The 24,530-nt window shown below is 43.6% G+C and overlaps 1 long non-coding RNA gene across 1 annotated transcript; it reads right to left on the bottom strand.

Moving 5' to 3' along the window:
• Nucleotides 1-2,809: 2,809 nt before the first annotated feature.
• Nucleotides 2,810-23,727, bottom strand: LOC131705221 (uncharacterized). Its single transcript, XR_009310241.1, has 5 exons — nt 23,533-23,727; nt 15,888-15,980; nt 10,838-10,890; nt 8,899-8,996; nt 2,810-7,116 (listed from the first exon to the last, which is right to left on the bottom strand). It is a non-coding gene; the product is annotated as an uncharacterized LOC131705221 (long non-coding RNA).
• Nucleotides 23,728-24,530: the final 803 nt, after the last annotated feature.

The raw sequence follows: 24,530 nt of genomic DNA, 5'->3' as shown, positions 1-24,530 counted from the left end.
GGAGCTGATTTGGTACGCTGATCTTGTTTAGTCGGATTGAGCAGGTGATCTTCCTGTGATGATTAACTTCTCTACGCTGCAATCGCAGTTAGCGGGTGGACTAACTTTAGTGCCATCAGTGGACTGCTCCACTAGTTAGACACACCAAATGGACTAAATTCGGTACGCTGAAATTGGTCCAGAGTGTTGTGGTAAAGCATATTTAAAAACACGGTAATCTATGGTAACTGCATTGTGTATAACCAAGGGAAAAGGCGTGAGGGAAACTGTGACATCACCGTGCACATTTACAGCTGTAAACCTTTAGAGGGCATCCATATCAATAGCAATCACGCCGCTGTATCAAAAGTAGTGTGTAATCGTTTTAATGCAATTTGCAACATTTTATTATTGTGTTCCACCCATATTTGTCCAAAATGCCTGAGTACTCACAGGCTAAGGTATGAAAAAAATAAATACAGTAATTTTTTTTTTTCTTATACAATGGCTGACGATAGTCTGTTTGCCGTGCGATTCACCAGAACAACCGGAAGCACACAGAGATGAATGTACAATACATATCCCACGCATCACATATGTGTTTCCTGCAACAGCTACACTTTTTTTTTTTTTTTTTGTAACCCTGTTAAAAGTGATGCCTGGGACGCACAGCTGTGCCGGTTCCAAACACCTGTTCTGAGTATAACGTCACTTCCATTGTACAGTATAAGAGTCACGTTTATTTTTAGGTGAATGTATCGCATTGCCCACGGTGCTGCACGCAGACGTCAATTGTTCTAGCTCTAAGAACCGAGCCGTGAGCTGTCCGAGGTGCTGAAAGCAAGCTTTACCTCAGAGTGCTGGTGAGCGTTTCGACGTACCCGTGTGTGCATCGACTACTATTAGATCCAAGTCCCGCCGGGAGTAGAGTCAACATCATAGGAATCCGCAAGCCACAGTGCAGCATGTTAATACATTGTGAAAGACTTCAAGCCGAAACTCTTTAGTACTTACACGTAACTTACAATTGGGTGTTTTATATTAACCACATTTAGGGAATGTAAACAGACTGGACAGTCTGCTAGGTCTGTTATTATGCAGATTGTGTTCCCCGCCTCAACACAAGGCTTCTGTGTAGCTTGACAGTGTTTTATTTTTCCTCATTTTTTTATTCTGTTACTTTTTATTTATCAACAACTTGTGTGTGGCCTACTTTCCAACATCATTTGCCACTCCACTGTCACATTATTCACATTCACAAATCATTATTCATTCACTTAGCTTTTATTTTATATTTCAATCCATCCCGCAATCGCCACTTAACAAAAAAAAGTTTTTAAAGAAGAAAAAATGACATCCTTTACTAAGAAAGAATTTCTTTCTGAAAATCAATATCATGTAGTACAATGCTAATACAGGTTTTTTATTAGAGGTGCAGTAAATGAGGTTACAAAACGAACTTCCTTGCCCTTAATAAGCACCCTTTACACTGCCCACCTATCCTTGTGAAGCCACACTTCAAATCATCAGAGATGGCAGCAGCATAGAGCAGCCCTCGCAAGAAGAGCTCTCAGGATTGTAAGGGAATATTGAACTCATAGCCAAGCATGTGGTTTCCCAGGATACATGAATTCGTACCAGCACTGCCAAGGTGTACCAATCAAAAAGGTCCCTGGTTCTTTGCTCCTTGTCCAACTTCCTCTGCAAGAGGTTACTGATTAAAGGAAGGAACCCGTTTTATGCTTTTGTCCACTGGTATGAGCAGCAGCTGTCAAATGACGGGGCTGGCGCAATGGTCCAATACCATCTGTTCAAAACAATTTTACATGTACAGAAACGACCAAGTTAGTATAGAGAGAGACCAGCCTTATAAAGATGTGATACACACTGGACCAAGTTAGATACCGATGGTGCCCATTTTGATTGCAGTAGGAGCAGGTAGCTGTATAAGGCTGTCCTCTTTGTTGCACATGTACAATATTTCTGGACAGATATCACTTCTTTGAGAAGACTTATCAGAATCCTGTTTTATTTGATATATGCAAACTTCTTTTAAATGGCAAATTTGTCTTCAGACCCTAGTGGCCACAGGCGGTAATTAAGCCTTTAAGGACCGGGATCGTGTTCACACAATCATACTGAAGTGGGCTTCTAGGACCACAATCATGTAAACATGATAAAAAAGTACTTCATTTTAATGACTTACAGGGCCTGCGTACTTTGCAGTACAGGCTGAAACACATACCATTGGATAGGGAAGGGACTGATATTCACCTCCTGATTTTTTCGTGTGACGTCATTGAGAGAGGAATTTAGTGTCTAAAGGGTGGAGAAAGTTTTGGCAGCGCAGAGAGAAAAAACATCACAGCCTGCTTCAGAGAAACTTGTAAGAACTTGTTTAACTTGTTAAGAAAGACATGGAAATAATGCTGTAAATCTGATGTATAAATTAGAACATGTATTCTCTCATGTATATATATATACACAACATTTATGAATATCAAGAAAGGAGTGGATATACAGTATAAGCAGGTACTATTTACCTGTATCAAGTACTTTTTTTATTTCCTTAATGGAATTAATAACTAATATTTTATTTATAAATATTTATTTTGAGAAAATAATCGAGAGGTGAAACAATGTCTTGTAATTTCCCCAAACATCGATATTTTTCAACCTTCAGGAAATATTGTAAGGTCCCTCGGGTCATAGAATAACACGTTTTTATACATGTATCTTTAAGCAGAATACATAATAAAAGTACTTAACGTTATATATATATATATATATATATATATATATATATATATATATATATATATATATATATATATATATATACTGAACAAAAATATAAACGCAACATGCAACAATTTCAAAGATTTTACTGAGTTACAGTTCATTTAAGGAAATCAGTCAATTGAAATAAATTCATTAGGCCCTAATCTATGGATTTCACATGACTGGGAATACAGATATGCATCTGTTGGTCACAGATACCTTAAAAAAAAAGGTAGGGGCGTGGATCAGAAAACCAGTCAGTATCTGGTGTGACCACCATTTGCCTCATGCAGCGCGACACATCTCCTTCGCATAGAGTTGATCAGGCTGTTGATTGTGGCCTGTGGAATGTTGTCCTACTCCTCTTCAATGGCTGTGTGAAGTTGCTGGATATTGACGGGAACTGGAACATGCTGTCGTACACGTCGATCCAGAGCATCCCAAACATGCTCAATGGGTGACATGTCTGGTGAGTATGCAGGCCATGGAAGAACTGGGACATTTTCAGCTTCCTGGAATTGTGTACAGATCCTTGTGACATGGGGCCGTGCATTATCATGCTGAAACATGAGGTGATGGCGGTGGATGAATGGCACGACAATGGGCCTCAGGATTTCATCACGGTATCTGTGTGCATTCAAATTGCCATCGATAAAATGCAATTGTGTTTGTTGTCCGTAGCTTATGCCTGCCCATACCATAACCCCACCGCCACCATGGGGCACTCTGTTCACAACGTTGACATCAGCAAACCGCTCGCCCACACGACGTCATACACGCTGTCTGCCATCTGCCCGGTACAGTTGAAACTGGGATTCATCCGTGAGGAGCACACTTCTCCAGCCTGCCAGTGGCAATCGAAGGTGAGCATTTGCCCACTGAAGTCGGTTACGACGCTGAACTGCAGTCAGGTCAAGACCCTGGTGAGGACGACGAGCACGCAGATGAGCTTCCCTGAGACGGTTTCTGACAGTTTGTGCAGAAATTCTTCGGTTGTGCAAACCCACAGTTTCATCAGCTGTCTGAGTGGCTGGTCTCAGACGATCCCGCAGGTGAAGAAGCCGGATGTGGAGGTCCTGGGCTGGCGTGGTTACACGTGGTCTGCGGTTGTGAGGCCGGTTTGACGTACTGCCAAATTCTCTAAAACGACGTAGGAGGCGTCTTATGGTAGAGAAATGAACATTCAATTCTCTGGCAACAGCTCTGGTGGGCATTCCTGCAGTCAGCATGCCAATTGCACGCTCCCTCAAAACTTGAGACATCTGTGGCATTGTGTTGTGTGACAAAACTGCACATTTTTTAGTGGCCTTTTATTGTCCCCAGCACAAGGTGCACCTGTGTAATGATCATGCTGTTTAATCAGCTTCTTGATATGCCACACCTGTCAGGTGGATGGATTATCTTGGCAAAGGAGAAATGCTCACTAACAGGGATGTAAACAAATTTGTGCACAAAATTTGAGAGAAATAAGCTTTTTGTGCATATGGAACATTTCTGGGATCTTTTATTTCAGCTCATGAAACATGAGACCAACACTTTACATTTTGCGTTTATATGTTTGTTCAGTGTATATATATATATATATATATATAGATCAAATTTTATTTATAAAGTGCCTTTCATGGCAACCCATCCCAAAGCGCTTTTAACAAAAAGAAAAGACATTCAGAAGAACATTTAGTACAATAACAACAATATAAACAATAAAAACAGCAAGAGAAAACAACATTTTAAAATTCAAGCAAATTAAAGCTACAGATAAGGAACTCAAACCGAATAAATAGGAATACAACTATATATAAAAAAAGAAATATTATAAAGATATAAAAGCCCTATTATAAAAGTATGTTTTTAATTTCTTTTTAAAAAATGCCAGTGTAGGTGGGTCTCTCACTGTGCATGGTAGAGCATTCCAGAGTTCAGGTGCCCTGTGACTGAATGCTCTACCACCTGTCCTGTGCTTTAAAATCCTTGGGACAGATAGCAGCCCTGCATCTTGGGAGCAGGGGGGCCAGCCAGGGGCATACGGGACCAAAAGAGCCTTCAAACAGACCAGGGCCAAACCGTTTAGGGCTTTATAGGCGATAAGAAGGATAACATAAGGAAATTATTAGACATCCATACCTTGATGTCAGTAAGACAGCTTTCACTATATATATATATATATATATATATATATATATATAAATATATATATATATATATGTATATACACAGTACCTATAGAAAGTCTACACCCCCTTGAACTTTTTTCACATTTTGTTGTGTCAGTGCCTCAGAGTTTCATGCATTTAAATGAGGATTTTTTTCCACTTATCTACACACCATACTCCACACTGTTAAGAGGAAACAAGCTTTTATTGAGAAAAAAATGATATATTAAAAATACAAAACTGAAAGATCATAACTGGATAAGTCTCCACCCCCCTGAGTTAATACTTGGTGGAAGCACCTTTGGCAGCAATTACAGTTGCGAGTCTGTTGGGATAGGTCTCTACTAACTTTGCACACCTAGATTTGGCAATATTTGACCATTCTTCTTTACAAAACTGTTCAAGCGCTGTCGAAGCGCTGATGGACAGCAATCTTCAAATCATGCCACAAATTTTCGATTGAGTTTAGGTCGGGGCTCTGACTGGGCCACTCAGGGACATTTACCTTTTTGTTCCTTAGCCACTCCAGTGTAGATTTGGCTGTGTGCTTTGGGTCGTTGTCATGCTGAAAAGGGAACTTCTGTCCCAGTTTCAGCTTTCTTGCAGAGGGCAGCAGGTTTTCTTCAAGGACTTCTCTGTACTTTGCTCCATTCATTTTCCCTTCTATCCAAGTGCCCCAGTCCCTGCCGATGAGAAATATCCCCATAACATGATGCAGCCACCACCACGTTTCACAGTAGGGATGGTTTTCTTTGGGTGATGTGCTGTTTTGGGTTTGAGCCGAACATAACGCTTTGTATTTAAGCCAAAAAGTTCAATTTTAGTTTTGTCAGACCACAAAACTTTTTGCCACATGGCTACAGAGTGTTTTTTTGCATACTTCAAACAGGATTCAAAGTGGGCTTTCTTGAGTAAATGGCTTCCTTCTTGTCACTCTACCATACAGGCCAGATTTGTGGAGTGCTTGGGATATTGTTGTCACATGCACACTTTGACCAGTCTTGGCCATAAAAGCCTGTAGCTCTTGCAAAGTTGCCACTGGCCTCTTGGTAGCCTCTCTGATCAGTCTCCTTCTTGCTCGGTCATTCAGTTTGGAGGGACGGTCTGATCTAGGCAGGGTCTTGGTGGTGCCATACACCTTCCACTTCTTAATAATCGTCTTGACCGTGCTCCAAGGGATATTCAAGGCCTTTGATATTTTTTATACCCATCCCCTGATCTGTGCCTTTCAACAACTTTGTCCCGGAGTTCTTTTGAAAGCGCCTTGGTGCTCATGGTTGAGTCTTTGCTTTGAAGTGCACTACCCAGCAGAGGGAACCTACAGGAACTGCTGAATTTATCCTGAATTCATGTGAATCACTACAATTTAACACAGGTGGAGGCCACTTAACTTGGTGTGTGATTTTGAAGGCGATTGGTTACACCTGAGCTAATTTAGGATTGCTATTACAAGGGGGATGAACACTTATCGAACCAAGCTATTTCAGTTTTTATTTTTAATTAATTATCTACAAATTTCCAGAATATTTTTTTCACTTGGAAGTTGTGGGGTAGGATGTGTAGATAAATGAAGAAAAAAGATATATTAATGCATTTTAAGGCAACAAATGGTGAACATTTTGTTGAAAGGGGGTGTAGACTTTCTATAGGCACTATATATATATATATGAAAAAAGCAAAAAGTGTGTATGGTTCCTGAAGTACTTTATAATGTTCCCCAGAGTGTTCTGAAAAAAGGAAACCATTTCCAAGATGCTACTGTAAAAAATGGATTTTTTTTTTAGTAAATTTTTATAACAAAAAATGCCTGGTCCTGGGGGAGCATCCCACTGAAAAATGCCTGGTCCTGGGGGAGCATCCCACTGAAAAATGCTTGGTCCTGAAATAGTTCAAATTGCATCCCGAATTCACCTGAATCCCTGCGAGTGTACAGAGTTTCATGAAGATCCTTCATCGTTTACTGCGTGTTTTAACAAGGAGACCAAGAAGATGTTTCCACTGTTTGACAGAAAATCATTTGAATGGCTTGCTGTGGCAATACCTGAGATTTCCCATGAAGTGGCATTGCTCTCATATGCATGGAACTCAAACTATTACAAAGTGACGCAGTTCAGTGTGTGAAAGCTGCAGTAAATTCTCCCTGCATCCCAAAATGATCCCATAATGATTTCTGTAACTTTATTTAGCTTGTTTCAGTGATGCTCTGAAATAAAAAACAAACATTAGGCTTTCCTCATTCCTATTGAATAGCTGGGGAGCTTCAGGTGGCATTTCGTTTTGTTTTGTTCTGTCCCTTTATCTTTGCTTACTCATTCTGAGGGCTTCTTATTGCTATTACTCACATATTGTTTCATTTCTTTTTTGATAAGTCAAGGAGCTTTCACTGGAGTTCAGGAGCTGCTCTTTAGTTCTAGTTGCCTGCCATAGACATAGGTAAGGCAAGCTAGAGCAGTGTCTTCATGTTAGTGAGCGCCAGCACCATCTAGTGCACAGCTAGTGTATTGCAAGCAAAGCAAAAGGAAATGCAAAGTGGCAGATCACTAGATGGCACTGGCTCTCATTTCCACAAAGACACTTTGGCTGATCTAGCCTGTGTCACATATCTATGGAAGGCAATTTAAACTGAAGAGCAGCTCCTGAAAGCACCTCCACATAGATTTAAAGGTGAACTGAAATCTGAAGCTGATTACTCCTTACTCCTAGCTAACAAAAGCCTCCATTCACTGCCCTGTCATTCATTGCACTTCCATTCACTGCCCTATCATACACGGCACTTCCATTCACTGCCCTGTCATTCACTGCCCTGTCATTCACTGCGCTTCCATTCACTGCCCTGTCATTCACTGCACTCATTCACTGCCCTGTAAACCACTGCCCTGAAATTCACTGCACTAATTCACTGCCCTGTCATTCACTGCACTCATTCACTGCCTTGTCATCCACTGCCCTGAAATTCACTGCACTAATTCACTGCCCTGTCATTCACTGCCCTGTCATTCACTGCCCAGCCATTCACTGCACTCATTCACTGTCCTGTCATTCACTGTACTTCCATTCACTGCCCTGTCATTAACTGCACTTCCATTCACTGCCCTGTCATTAACTGCACTTCCATTCACTGCACTTCCATTCACTGCCCTGTCATTCACTGCACTTCCATTCACTGCCCTGTCATTCACTGCACTTCCATTCACTGCCCTGTCATTAACTGCACTTCCTTTCACTGCCCTGTCATTAACTGCACTTCCATTCACTGCCCTGTCATCAACTGCACTTTCATTCACTGCACTTTCATTCACTGTCCTGTCATTCACTGCCTGTCATCAACTGCACATCCATTCACTGCCCTGTCATTCACTTCCCTGTCATTCACTGCATTTCCATTCACTGCACTGATTCACTGTCCTACCATTCACTGCCCTGTCATTCACTGCACTGATTCACTGCCGTCATTCACTGCACTTCCATTCACTGCCCTGTCATTCACTGCACTGATTCACTGCCCTGTCATTCACTGCACAGATTCACTGCCCTGCCATTCACTGCCCTGTCATTCACTGCGCTGATTCACTGCCCTGTCATTCACTGCCCTATCATTCACTGCACTCATTCACTGCCCTGTCATTCACTGCACTTCCATTCACTGCCTCGCATTCACTACCTTTTCCATGATTATAGTCTACCATAAAGTGGAATGACTTTTGTAACATCATTTGGTAATTTATTTGATTTTAAATGTTATTTTAGATGTTAAATTAAATATCTAAATTATGGTCATATCGTTCATATTTGTCTCAATCTTAATTCTAGGAGGTGCAGAACGTTTAGCCATAGCTGTATGTTAAATTATTATAAGGAATTACCCAATTACAAAATATACAGGGAGCACTGCACTGTAACAAGCATGGCTACATGCACATTAAATGACAAAGTGGCCAGTGTCTCAGTGGGTGCTTTCTTGTTTATATGAATATTAAATGAATACCTGAAGCAGCTTGGATACCTGGTTCACAGTGCGCAGAGAGTCTGGAAAACCAACACGCAGATCCCTAGTAGATACCAGGGCAAGACAAGCCTGTGTGCCTGCAACAGAAAATCAGAGCATAGAACAGCAGGGATGAACACTGACTCAGAGAGCTGGAGGAGCGGGGCTCCAGAGGCATGAACACTGAATCAGAGAGCTGGAGGAGCAGGGCTCCAGAGGCATGAACACTGAATCAGAGAGCTGGAGGAGCGGGGCTCCAGAGGCATGAACACTGAATCAGAGAGCTGGAGGAGCGGGGCTCCAGAGGCATGAACACTGAATCAGAGAGCTGGAGGAGCGGGGCTCCAGAGGCATGAACACTGAATCAGAGAGCTGGAGGAGCGGGGCTCCAGAGGCATGCATAACTGCACAGCTATGGGCAAAAGTGTTGCAGCACCCTATACAATGAACTCATTCTGCTTCACAAAGTCGAATAAAACCTGCTGAATAATGTTATGTTAACATATTCAATTACATACCGCTTTGTAGTTTTCCATGTTAATGAAAACCTGACAAAAATTGACAAATGTGACATACTGAAATATGTCACATTTGAAATACTGTACTACTATTATAGCTTCCGGTATAATAGACTTTTGCGATATCATTTTGTTTCTTTGATTACATGATGTTAAATACGAGATCTAAATTATTTTCTATGACAGGCTAGCTGCAGGGAGGACTTCAGGCCAGAAAGAAACACACAGACAGACGGTACTGGGCTTGAAACTGAGACGCAATGGCTGCGCTCAGTGCGTTTAATAAACAAACAAAAGGTTTTAAACAGAAAACAGGACACAGCACTTGAGGCCAAAATAAATAGACAAACAAAACGGACTAACACTAAACAAACAGGATGAACAGACAAACAAACACGGTGAGTACAAATAAACAAACAAGTATCGTGCTGGTCCTACCAGCACGCGATAGCAATTGATATTAATATTTATCTTTAGTTCTCCTCCTCTCTCTCCCGTTTACTACTCACCGAACACACAACCCCGAGTGAGTAAAACGTGCATCTATATATACTGTTGTGCCGGGATTCAATTACTAATTAATTATTCACTTGAATCCCAGCACGTGAATTAATTATGTGCAACCTCGTGCTCACATATTAAATACTTTAAATGCATGTGAAGTGCAATCCCGTGCCTAAATACAATTATACATTTTAAATTACCCACATTATATCCTGTGTACCAACTACAATACACCAACATTAACACACCACACGCAACATATAACACAGAAATGCACACAGGGGCGGGACACATTGCCACATGTTCATACAGTTTTTTATGTCTCATTCCTAAAATACTAGGTGATGCTAAACTTTTGCCCACAGCTGTACAGTGTGATACAAGTACATACTGCATACCTGTCTCTACTATAATAACAAAAAGGTAAGAAAAAGTATTTGAAAACTTGCTTAGCGCTCCCTCTAGCAGAAAACAAAGTCAGGGCTCCTTCCTTGTTGGCACACAAAGGGGGTCTAACTTAATAGAATACAAGCTAATCTGTTTAGAATGTTCTCAGTGTTCTAGACAATTCTCCTGGTAGGTTATCCCATAGATATGCAACTCTGTGTAAAAAAGGGGCTTCCTACCTTCTGTTATAAACTTTTACTTCCATTTCTGTCCTCTCTACACTCTGTGCTATATTTGAAGTAGTGACCGGAGTTCACTTTATCTAGACCATTTCGGGTTTGATAAACTTCACTCAATTCTCCTCTTTCCTTCTCTTTCCTAAGCTGAAGAGATTGGACCTGTCCTGTTACAGGAGCTCATGCTGGGACCAGCTTAGGTGCTCTTTGTTAGCTGGAGATGAGGCAGGATTGTTTCCCATTCACTGGGCTGACATAAGGATGCATCCAATGCAGGAGAAATACAGAACTTACTGAGTCAATGCCTATCACCTCGAAGTCCCGATAGTCATACAATGAAGAATTATCTGAAAAAAAATCAGAGACATAAGAGAAAGGGTTTCAATATATCAATTACATTTTACTGTTATCTCCATCCTAACATGCTAAACAAAATTGTATTTAAGCCCCAGATTATTTTAATCCTATTTTTCTCCCCAATTTAGATTGTCAAACTGGGTTTTCACAGCAGCTCAGGGGAGATGAAGTGAAAGTGAGTGTGCGTCCTCTGATCCTCAAGCTCACCTTCTCTTTACACCCAGGAGCTCCACAGCCAGGAAGGTACTGGTTTACCAGGCCAGCAGGGGGCAATTTAGCGTGGTGAGGAGAAACAGACCCTGACCGTTATCTCCCTGACCTCCCTGTAGAATCCCTGGTGAAGACCTGCATACTGGAACCTGAGCTTCCCTAACTGTGACTCACCCTGCACACCACGCAGCCATACATTTACCAGTGGAGACTCTCAGGGGCCCCTGCACTCCCTGACTGTGTGACTCACCCTGCACACCACACAGCCATACATTTACCAGTGGAGACTCTCAGGGGCCCCTGCACTCCCTGACTGTGTGACTCACCCTGCACACCACGAGGCCGTGCCTTTACATAAGAACATAAGAACATAAGAAAGTTCCAGACCCTCACAATTCTCTGTGTAACAAAGTGCCTCCTATTTTATGTTCTGAATGCTCCTTTATCTAATCTCCATTTGTGACCCCTGGTCCTTGTTTCTTTTTTCAGGTCAAAAAAGTCCCCTGGGTCAACATTGTCTATACCTTTTAGGATTTTGAATGCTTGAATCAGATCACCGCGTAGACTTCTTTGTTCAAGACTGAATAGATTCAATTATTTTAGCCTGTTTAAACATGCCCTTTAAACCCGGGATAATTCTGGTTGCTCTTCTTTGCACTCTTTCTAGAGCAGCAATATCCTTTTTGTAACGAGGTGACCAGAACTGAACACAATATTCTAGGTGAGGTCTTACTAATGCATTGTAAAGTTTTAACATTACTTCCCTTGATTTAAATTCAACACTTCTCACAATATATCCAAGCATCTTGTTAGCCTTTTTTATAGCTTCCCCACATTGTCTAGATGAAGACACTTCTGAGTCAACATAAACTCCTAGGTCTTTTTCATAGTTCCCTTCTTCAATTTCAGTATCCCCCATGTGATATTTATAATGCACATTTTAATTGCCTGCGTGCAGTACTTTACACTTTTCTCTATTAAATGTCATTTGCCATGTGTCTGCCCAGTTCTGAATGCTGTCTAGATCATTTTGAATGACCTTTGCTACTGTAACAGTGTTTGCCCTATTTTTGTGTCATCTGCAAATTTAACAAGTTTGCTTACTATACCAGAATCTAAATCATTAATGTAGATTGGGAATAGCAGAGGACCTAATACTGATCCCTGTGGTACACCACTGGTTACCTCACTCCATTTTGAGGTTTCTCCTCTAATCAGTACTTTCTGTTTTCTACATGTTAACCACTCTCTAATCCATGTGCATGCATTTCCTTGAATCCCTACTGTGTTCAGTTTGAGAATTAATCTTTTATGCAGATCTTTGTCAAAAGCTTTCTGGAAATCTAAATAAACCATGTTGTATGCTTTGCATTTATCCATTGTCGATGTTGCATCCTCAATAAAATCAAGCAGGTTAGTTAAACATGTCCTTTCCTAAAACCATGCTGACTGTCTCCCAGGATATTGTTACCATACAGGTCATTTTCCGTTTTAGATCTTATTATAGTTTCCATAAGTTTACATATAATAGAAGTCAGGCTTATTGGTCTGCAGTTACCAAGTTCGGTTTTGTCTCCCTTTTTGTGGATCGGTATTACGTTTGCAATTCTCCAGTCTTTCAGTACAACCCCTGTGTCAAGAGACTGTTGCATGATCTTGGTTAGCGGTTTGTAAATAACTTCTTTCATTTCTTTGAGTACTATTGGGAGGATCTCATCCGGCCCAGGGGATTTGTTTATTTTAAGAGCTCCTAGTCCCTTTAACACTTCTGTCTCTGTTATGCTGAAGTTATTTAAATTGGATAGGAACAGGTCGACATGTGGGGCATGTTGTCCGTGTCCTCCTTTGTAAAAACCTGTGAAAATAATCATTTAATATATTTGCTATTTTTTTTCTTCGTCTATGATTTTGCCATTTGTGTCTCTTAGACATTTAACCTCCTCTTCGAATGTTCTCTTGCTGTTATAATTTTGGAAAATAAATAATTTTGGAATTGGTTTTAGCCCCCTTAGCAATATTGATTTCTATCTCTCTCTTGGCCTTTCTAACTTCCTTTTTGACTTGTGATTGCAGTTCCAAGTACTCTTTCTGTCTACTTTGTTTTGGTCCCTTTTAAACGCTCTGTAAAGTGCCTTTTTTCGCTGAATTTCTTTTTTGAATTGATCTATTAAACCATTTTGGCCATTTTGTTTTAGATTTAGACTACTTTTGGGATGTAATCCTTTTTTTCTCTATTTTACTCCAATCTACTTCTGTTAGTCTCTGTTTCATACCTTCATAGTTTGCTTTTCTAAAATTGTAAACCTTAGCTTTAGTCATTAATTTTGGGGCTTTAAAAAACACTTCAAATGGGGAGCCCTGTGCTCCCCTGACTTTATGACTCAACATGCACACCACGCAGTCGTGCCTTTACCAGGGGAGACCCTTGGGGACCCCTGCGCTCCCTGACTGTGTTACTCACCCTGCACACCACACGGCCATGCCATTACCAGGGGAGACTCTCAGGGACCCTTGTGCTCTCCTCCCTGTTTCTCAGAGACATCGGATTCAGTGGTCAAGAGTTGCGACGCATAGTGAAGAACCTATCTGATGCAGCATAGATAAGCAGCAACTCGCTCTGGTTGAGATGAAAAGATTCTGTTTGGGGACCTCAAGCATCGTAGAAAGAAAGCAACGTCGATGTAAAGGAAAGTAAGTAAGCTGGGCTTAGCTGAGTGGGGGGTAGAGAGGGTGATGCTGGGATGCCAGAATCACTGTCGAGCCTTTTAATGTGTCGTGGGCTAGTCGACGAAACACCAAGGATGGAAGGTGCCCACTTGAAGACCCCAGAGAAGTACCCTACTCAGCTCAGTACAGACAGTTGTCATACTGATGCGCTAGGGAGGCCGCACTGTGGTTGATCCCTGGAGCCAGCATTACACTTTAGCCATCAACACCAGGCAGAACGATATCTACATCATCAGATGGAAGGAAACGCAGATGGATCACATTAGTTTACAATAAAAGAAGCTATATCTTAGTTGGTGCTTATCTTGGAGAGAGCTGAGTCCAATATTAGCATGAAGTTTTAACACCTACCTCATGTAATGGAAATCATGTGACTCCCCCTGCACACCACACGGCCGTGCCATTACCAGAGGAGACCCTCGAGGACCCCTGTGCACCCCTGACTGTATGACTCAACATGCACACCACACGGCCGTGCCTTTACCAGAGGAGACCCTCGGGGACCCCTGCACTCCCCTGACTGTATGACTCAACATGCACACCACACGGCCGTGCCTTTACCAGAGGAGACCCTCGGGGACCCCTGTGCACCCCTGACTGTATGACTCAACATGCACACCACACGGCCGTGCCTTTACCAGAGGAGACCCTCGGGGACCCCTGCACTCCCCTGACTGTATGACTCAACATGCACACCACACGGCCGTGCCTTTACCAGAGGAGACCCTCGGGGACCCCTGTGCACCCCTGACTGTATGACTCAACATGCACACCACACGGCCGTGCCTTTACCAGAGGAGACCCTCGGGGACCCCTGCACTCCCCTGACTGTATGACTCAACATGCACACCACACGGCCGTGCCTTTACCAGAGGAGACCCTCGGGGACCCCTGTGCACCCCTGACTGTATGACTCAACATGCACACCACACGGCCATGCCATTACCAGAGGAGACCCTCAAGGACCCCTGTGCACCCCTGACTGTATGACTCAACATGCACACCACACGGCCATGCCATTACCAGAGGAGACCCTCAAGGACCCCTGTGCACCCCTGACTGTATGACTCAACATGCACACCATGCGGCCGTGCCATTACCAGAGGAGACCCTCGGGGACCCCTACACTCCCCTGACTGTATGACAACATGCACACCACACGGCCGTGCCATTACCAGAGGAGACCCTCGGGGACCCCTGCACTCCCCTGACTGTATGACTCAACATGCACACCACACGGCCGTGCCTTTACTAGAGGAGACCCTCGAGGACCCCTGTGCACCCCTGACTGTATGACTCAACATGCACACCACACGGCCATGCCATTACCAGAGGAGACCCTCAAGGACCCCTGTGCACCCCTGACTGTATGACTCAACATGCACACCACACGGCCGTGCCTTTACTAGAGGAGACCCTCGAGGACCCCTGCGTTCCCCTGACTGTATGACTCAACATGCACACCATGCGGCCGTGCCTTTACTAGAGGAGACCCTCGAGGACCCCTGCACTCCCCTGACTGTATGACTCAACATGCACACCACACGGCCGTGCCTTTACTAGAGGAGACCCTCGAGGACCCCTGCGTTCCCCTGACTGTATGACTCAACATGCACACCACACGGCCGTGCCTTTACTAGAGGAGACCCTCAGGGACGCCAGCACTCCCCTGACTGTATGACTTCCCCTGCATTCCCGTGACTGTGTGACTCACCCTGCACACCACGTGGCTGTGCCTTAACTAGGGGAAATACAAAGATATATGCATGTTTAACTCTTTCAGCACAAAATGACTTTACTGAAAGACTACCCTCGTTAACTTCTAACTAATTAAATAGTTTGAGTGTCTGATACTGCAATAAATATGGGCATAGCTACTCATATTAGTAGATTAGATCAGTTGTATTGCAGACTGCAAAACGAACCTCATCTACAGGTTTGTGTATCTATGCCATTTTTTGAGCAGAGTTACCTTTTCTGCAGTGTTGAAAGAGCTAAGCAATGTATAATATATTTCCATATAAAATAATAAATAATAATAACACATTACCATAATATTCATACTCAATGATGTTGTTGTAGTCGCCGTACGTGTCTGTAGTTGTTTCCTCGTCTGAGATATCTCTGACGTATAAACTTCCACCTACGGAACACAAAATAAGGGACGGAACTCTTTAAAACTCAGAATTTTAAAGCACTCCAGGGCCCTCTATAGAGCTCTCAAACATGTAAGAGTGTAACCATTAACATGTCCCCCTGCAGCTCTCTGCTGCCCGCTAGTGGATGTAAAAAAAGCAGTATGAAGTACAACACAGAACAGATGTGGTATTTCTTTCAACCACTAGGGGTGGATCAGCCAAAGTGTCTTTATAGCAGAGCCAGCGCCATCTACTCATCTGCCACTTCAGAGCCAGATTTGTTTTGTTTTGCTGGCAATACACTAGCTGAGAACTAGATGGTGATGTTTCTCACTGCCTGATCTATTGATCTATCCTACTATATATATATATATATATATATATATATATATATATATATATATATATATATATATATATATATATATATATATATAAAACGTTAAAGTAATTGCAACAACCGCTAAGTTAAAAAGTACAATGAAATGTAATCTTGAACTATTTATACTGCAAGATAACTTTGATATGTCCTCCCTGTAGTAGGTTTCTCTTGAAGCACAGCATGTACATATCTTTTGATGCAGAGTTTCCACTAAGGTGAGGTGCAGGAAACATAACAATGACAACTTGGCTGCATTAACAATATATGAAAAGGGAAGTGAAAATCTGAAGAGTCAGACTGTCGCTGCAGAATCCACAGCATGTGGAAATGCCCCTTCAGTTCACTGATGTCTCAACACACTCTGGAGCAAAAGCAACCGCAGTAAAAAAACACATGCAAAGGTGCTTTCACTTGAGTTCAGGAGCTGCCAGAAATGTAATGTTTAGTAAATCAGTCAAGCTGTCTTTATCTGGTCATCTGCCACTTTGCACTTTCTAATTTCCTTCAGCTCTTTTCCCAGCATTGTTTTTATAAGCTCCATCCAACCAATCCGAAAGCAAACACATGACACGTGCTGGAATTGTGACTTTCCAATCAGTTTGCCAGGGAGCCCAAAAACATTGTTGTACAAAGTATCCTCAGTATCAGCAAGCTAATGGATAACTAAGCATGGATTATCTAACTCATATGAACTCCTACAATGGCAACAGCACTGTGTGCTACATGGGGTGAAACAGAACACTAGGATTATGTGTGTAGCACACTTTTTGTTAGTAAGCTTTGCACCCACATGATTAAAGGGGTTTCTAGCTCTGCACCCACATGATTAAAGGAGTTTCTAGCTTTGCACCCACATGATTAAAGGGGTTTCTAGCTTTGCACCCACATGATTAAAGGAGTTTCTAGCTTTGCACCCACATGATTAAAGGAGTTTCTAGCTCTGCACCCACATGATTAAAGGAGTTTCTAGCTCTGCACCCACATGATTAAAGGGGTTTCTAGCTTTGCACCCACATGATTAAAGGAGTTTCTAGCTCTGCACCCACATGATTAAAGGGGTTTCTAGCTTTGCACCCACATGATTAAAGGGGTTTCTAGCTCTGCACCCACATGATTAAAGGAGTTTCTAGCTTTGCACCCACATGATTAAAGGGGTTTCTAGCTTTGCACCCACATGATTAAAGGGGTTTCTAGCTCTGCACCCACATGATTAAAGGGGTTTCTAGCTCTGCACCCACATGATTAAAGGGGTTTCTAGCTCTGCACCCACATGATTAAAGGGGTTTCTAGCTTTGCACCCACATGATTAAAGGGGTTTCTAGCTCTGCACCCACATGATTAAAGGGGTTTCTAGCTTTGCACCCACATGATTAAAGGGGTTTCTAGCTCTGCACCCACATGATTAAAGGGGTTTCTAGCTCTGCACCCACATGATTAAAGGGGTTTCTAGCTCTGCACCCACATGATTAAAGGGGTTTCTAGCTCTGCACCCACATGATTAAAGGGGTTTCTAGCTTTGCACCCACATGATTAAAGGGGTTTCTAGCTTTGCACCGACATGATTAAAGGGGTTTCTAGCTTTGCACCCACATGATTAAAGGGGTTTCTAGCTTTGCACCCACATGATTAAAGGAGTTTCTAGCTCTGCACCCACATGATTAAAGGAGTTTCTAGCTCTGCACCCACATGATTAAAGGGGTTTCTAGCTTTGCACCCACATGATTAAAGGGGTTTCTAGCTTTGCACCCACATGATTAAAGGGGTTTCTAGCTTTGCACCCACATGATTAAAGGGGTTTCTAGCTTTGCACCCACATGATTAAAGGGGTTTCTAGCTCTGCACCCACATGATTAAAGGAGTTTCTAGCTTTGCACCCACATGATTAAAGGAGTTTCTAGTTTTGCACCCACATGATTAAAGGGGTTTCTAGCTTTGCACCCATATGATTAAAGGGGTTTCTAGCTTTGCACCCACATGATTAAAGGGGTTTCTAGCTTTGCACCCACATGATTAAAGGGGTTTCTAGCTTTGCACCCACATGATTAAAGGAGTTTCTAGCCAAGGGTTTAACCCCATTTTCTTAATCCCTTATTGCTCTGGCAACAATTTTCCCTTGTTCTTCTTTTGAAGTTGACTCTTGTATTTCAGCTACGGCTCAAGGTGTCCCTATAGATACAGTGTCACCATATAGAATTCACTTATTATGCTTCATAGTCCAATGAAACCTGCTGAATAATGTTACGTTAACATATTAAATTGCATAACGCTTTGTAGTTTTCCATATACTTAACAAAACATGGACAAAATTTGAAAACGTGACATTTCAAAATGTAACTACTGTACTACTAATGTGGCTTCCAGTAGACTGTTGCAATATCATTTTGGAGTGTCCTTGATTACATGATGTTACATAAAATATCTAAATTATGCTCATATGTCTCAATTCTAAAAATGTAGGTGATGCAAAAAGTGTGGCCATAGCTGTAGACCTCAGTTTGGAATATGCAGATATTTCCAATGCTGTAGATGAAAAGGTGCTGTTGATGTTTCCTGGCACCTAATCACTCAATCAGACCTTGAGATCTACAAGTTTGTCTGTACAGTATTTTGAATTTAATTGACAAATCAAATGAAAGCTATATATTTTTCTGCTGCAAATCAGTTTATTAATGAGGAATCTTCTCTCATCCCTTTCAGAACATGTTGGCTCTTACAACCAATTGACAGTGTTATGGCAGGTCATGTTTTGTACAACCCCTTTATGTACCCTGTTTATAAACCCATGGATATGTCTTTGAATGTTATTTCGGTTGTTCTGTGTTGCACAATGAGACCGCTTTCACTTCTGTTGGCACTTTTGTTTTTACAGCACTATTGATTTGATTAACCTTTACCCTGGACCAACCAACGCTGGAGTTTCTATAGCACTGAGGAATAGCCAGGATTGCAGCATTCATCTACTAAATGGGGTTATCACGGGATTAACGCTGAAAATCCCCTGGTTTTGTAAAAATGCTTTAAAATATCCCTCTGTGTTTGTCCGGGCGGGGCAGATCACTCTGTAGCACCGAGCGCGTGAGGAGGGGGGGTTCCGAATGGAATTCTACACTCTGTTACTGATCATGAATCTAAAAGGCAGGTCAGGTCAACTTGTCAAAGTAATTTATAGAGATTATATTTTCAACACGGGTTCATAACGTCAGCTTCTTACACGACCACTGCTAGTATTCTTTTTAAACTGCATTGCCTACCTGCACCTAACTTGTTGCTTGCATATTATTTCCACTGTAGGCTAACTGTACTATCTCAGCATGACATTGCCATATGATAAGAGACGTATACCTAACGTCTGATTTCAAGACATTTGCAACGAACATAGTCTATATCTTAAATTGCATTGAGGGCTTTTGGTTCGTCACCTGAACACTTGGCGTTATTGTGTGTGCAGTACGTTATATATAACACGTGTATTACTACCAGTAGGTGTTTAACTGGAGACAATTAAACTGATTCCGTTTTTAACACTCAAAACACATGTTTAATATAACTGTCCTCGTCTCTAATCATGAGGTCAAAAGTCTTTTGCGGGGGTTTCTTACCGACAGTAGAATTTGTACTGGAAATTAGAAATCCAAAACACTGCCAGATCATTCTCTACTGGTCTAGTCACGTATTCACGCACCATCAATTATCCTGATGTAAGTGAACATAGTTTTTAAGATAGCATGTAATTCACTGGGCGTGAGCTGGGGGGGAAAGATAAGGCAGAAGAAGCAGTTAGTAGGACAGAATGTGGTCACCGACTGGGGCCAACGCTGTCGACATCCCAGGGGCGGAGGACCCGGCAACCGGAAACAGGATAGAAAAGAGGTCACCGACTGGGGCCGACGCTGTCGACATCCCAGGGGCGGAGGACCCGGCAACCGGAAACGGGATAGAAAAGAGGTCACCGACTGGGGCCGACATCCCAGGGGCGGAGGACCCGGCAACCTGAAAACACAGGTTAGACTTGAAAAGCCGCCCCTCGGGAGGAGATGAGAGAGGTACCCAGCATTTGAGGCTTATGTAAGGGGCGCTCGTAAAACCCCTGATTGGCCGAGACATCACGCTGCCTGGGACCTGAAAATAAGGACAGAGCATTGAGGTTAGTATAGGACTCGGCACGAGTGACCACGTCCTGAAGAGAGGCAGAATAGAAGAGAGCCTCAAGTGAGATGAGCGCAGGAGCTGCGACAGGACAAAGTTTGGCCGGGGGTCCGCTCTGACTCACGCGGTGAGAACCCCTGAAGGTAAGGGAGGCGGCTGCCTAGCCCTGAGGTCGGGGAAGTGAGCCTCACTTGCCCCCCAAAGGATGGACCCCCGGCACCTACGAAAATTCCCACACCGTGAGACAAACAAGACAGAACATGCCAACGCATAACATAAACAAACAAACAAAAGACCAGAAGGACGAACAGAGGGAGATTAGTAAATTGTTAGAGGGATGTGACTATGTGTATACCTGCCGCTCAGTGGAGAGGAAAAAAACCCTTGAGGCGAATTTAGGGGAAAACCTCAGGTGGCCCCGGCAAACAGGTAGCCCCCACTCCGGGCATGCTAGCGATTTTAAAATGGGCTGCTGCTATATCGGAGGGAGATGAATGGACGTAATAGTCTACTGCGGAAGAGGACCAGCGGCCCATGGTCTTGATCAGACTGTGATTGATGCTGGCTCTTGCAGCGGAGGTAGCTGCACCTATACGAAATGAATAGGGAGAATACAGCTGAGGAGGGAGGCCTGCTCTAGAAAGGAGGGAGGAGAGGTGGGCTGAGAACCAGTGACAATAGAGTGAGAGGAATCGATAAATAGAGGGTCCAGGGGGGGATGGGATTTCCTGATGGAGAGATATTTTGCCATTGCAGAGAAAGGGCAGATAGAGGATTCGATCCTTGAAAGCTGGATGAACTGACCACGCCGGAGTTGATCTGTCTTTGAGATACGCAGCCGGATTATGAAATAGGAGTTGCTAATACAGGAGAGATTGCAGAGACGAATACCCGTTGCAGGGAAGCTTGAAGCTGAAGGAACTGCAAATTCTGAGCATCTGAGGAAGCCGAAGAAGGCTGTGAGGCAGATGGTTTCCATTAGGAGATCTTCGTATGGGGAAAAGCAACCTTTCCGAAGAGTAGAGATGAGGGAATGGAGGATATCTGTTGATATAGGCAGGCGGGAAGGTGCAGCAGGGGGGGGAGCTTTTGAAGATTCCGCGGAGAGTCAGACAACTGGTATGGAGAGGATGGTGGGTGAAGGCACGGACATGATGCGGTAGTGATATTGGATTCCTGAAATGTAAGATTTGATGGATGCTGGGGAAAGATGGAGAGATTCCTTAGCATGGACGATGAAGGCCAGGATCCAATCTTGATTGAAGGGAATAGGGTGGATATGATTATGAGCACAGAAGGTTAGGAATGCTAACCAGGCCGTAGAATAAGAAGCTCTTGAAGAAGGGGCGAGGGCTGTAGACATGTAGTTTTGAGCGGATTGAAGGAGGTTGCAGAGGGTAGGGTTCAGTCCAGAAGTAGCTGATGAAACTGTGGGGTCTGGAGGGGGTTTGGGGAGGCAGATGGAACTTGGCTACCTGTAGGCGAGAAAGAGCATCTGCAGCATTATTATGGGTACCCAGAAGATGACGAGCTTGTATTAGGAAGTTGAGAGATACAGAAGACCATATGAGACGACGGAGCAGGCGCATAATGAGGGGGGATGAAGAACGTCCTTTGTTAATGATGTGTACTGTGGGTTTGTTATCGCTGAAGAAAAGAATTGATTTTCTTGACCATTGGTGACCCCAGAGGGCAGCGGCCACCGCGATTGGATAAATTTCTAGAAGTGCCGTAGATTTCTCTTGAGGGGGAACTCTGGAGGAGGAACGGGGGGTACTGAAAAAGACGTACCAAGGGTCTAAGCAGGAGTGCTGGAACTGAAGGCGGGTGGAGCCAAAGCAGGATTTTCCAGTTTGTCAAGACGGGCGCTGAGAGCTAGCTGAGAGTCTATAATGGGCTGGAGCAGAGTTTGCAGCTGATTAAAAGTGACCTGAGGGGCGCTGCTGGAGGAGGGGATGGGCGGGGTGAGTGATTGCGGCAGACGCTGTGGTTGCGTTGACTGCGCCGCCGGGGGAGCTTGGCTGAGAAAGCAGAGTCTTGCGTATGCGCAGCAGGAACAGGAGCAGAAGAGGAGGGCCTGACGGCTGAAGCTGGGGGGGGGGAAATCGGCTCGGCTGACAAGGCTTCACAATAGGTAACAAATAGGGACATGCGATCTCCGCCGACGGGAATAGGAATGGACTTTTCAAAGAGTACTTTCAGCAGCTTAGGTGTCGTCCAATCTTTGTAGTGGAGTTGCAGTAGGGGCTGGCTAGCGGAACCGCGCTTTGGGCCCCGCTCTTGCCTAGCTGAACGCCGGGTGGAAGCAAGGTTGGCTGACGGGGCTGGCGCGGTCACGGACCGGGACGAGGAACGGAATGCCTGACAAAGACGGACCGGTGGAGGGGTCGGAGGCAGGAACTCGTCTGAGTCGGAAGGGAATGCGTAAACTGAAAGCTTTTCCATTTGGAAGCAGGTAAGACTGCGCGTATTAATCTTGCGATGGTCTTTTTTTTTTTTTTTTTTCTCGGGAGTAATGCGAAACACTACGAGTCAGGATTCAAAAAACGAAACACTAGACAGAAAATGTGCAGGTGATCAGGTCTTAAATAGTAAATAGAAACTAATTAACTGGAGATTAGAAAATTGAAAGATTAGCGCCCCCCCCCCCCCCCCCCCCCAGCTCCACGCCCCCCAGCTCCACGCCCCCCGAACCTCGCAAGCTAACATAAAAAATCTTACTTATCTACTAAATGCACCTTATGTATGTATGTATGTATTTATGTATTGCTAATTATGTACACAGTTTATTATAAAAACGTGCAAATTCAGCACAGTGGTAATCAAAGTTTTCAGAGACCTGAACGTCTACAATCTTATAATTGACGATCATACTGTTAAACGTTGCAGTTTTATAAAGTTCACTACATACCACTTGTAATAATAACAGTAAGCAACAACGACTCCTACTACGCCTAATAATAATAATAATAATAATAATAATAATAATAATAATAATAATAATAATAATAATAATTGCAATTACTCACCTAGACAAGCGTGCAGAATGCAAGCACTCGACAGACAGACCCGCAGGAGTGCACGCACCGCTTTCTTCAAGTTGCAAGTTTCCATAGTTTTCTAGTGTGAGCGCGAGAGCAGCAGTGCACGGTGAGCTCGTGGCAATGTTCTTCCCTTCAGTGCGCTCGAGAACGCCCCGCACACTGGCTATAGCTCGAGAGGAGGGAAGGCGTGTTTGTCTAGCGCTGCCGAGGTCAGTGAGAGAGTATACAGTGAGTGAGTGCCTGTTTGTAACTGAGGTATAACATCAACAGTCAACATTCAAATCCGAACATGCTGGTTTGGAAAAACAAATGTGAAACAGGAAACCCGTCCAGGTCATGCACCGTTGGGGTTTCCACTTCTATTTCAGCTAGTTTTTCATAAACTGACATTCACATTCCAGCTAAGCGATTAGAATTCATTCAGGTGCCAGGTGTGTGTGTGAGAGTGAGTGCCAATATATAACAATATTGTGACTCATAGCCTGCCCTGAACTGGAGGGAGCACCCTTTCTCTTCGGGGGGTGAGGGAGTGAGGGAGGGAGCAGTTCAGTCTCCATGCCTCAAGCCTGCCCTGGACTGGAGGGAGCACCCTTTCTCTTCGGGGGGTGAGGGAGTGAGGGAGGGAGCAGTTCAGTCTCCATGCCTCAAGCCTGCCCTGGACTGGAGGGAGCACCCTTTCTCTTAGGGGGGTGAGGGAGTGAGGGAGGGAGCAGTTCAGTCTCCATGCCTCAAGCCTGCCCTGGACTGGAGGGAGCACCCTTTCTCTTCTGGGGGTGAGGGAGTGAGGGAGGGAGCAGTTCAGTCTCCGTGCCTCAAGCCTGCCCTGGACTGGAGGGAGCACCCTTTCTCTCAGGGGGTGAAGGAGTTCAGTCATCTCCTTTTATACCCTTTATACCCTCCCTTGTAAAGATGACCTGTGGTGTGTTTTGAAAAGAGGTAGTGAAACTATGCGCAAAAGATGCGTTAAAAACAAGGGGGATTTC

Source organism: Acipenser ruthenus, chromosome 35 (assembly GCF_902713425.1).
Source record: "Acipenser ruthenus chromosome 35, fAciRut3.2 maternal haplotype, whole genome shotgun sequence".
Classification (NCBI taxonomy): Eukaryota; Metazoa; Chordata; class Actinopteri; order Acipenseriformes; family Acipenseridae; genus Acipenser; species Acipenser ruthenus.
Note: the sequence above shows the minus strand (reverse complement) of the source record. Positions and strands in the feature narration are given on the sequence as shown.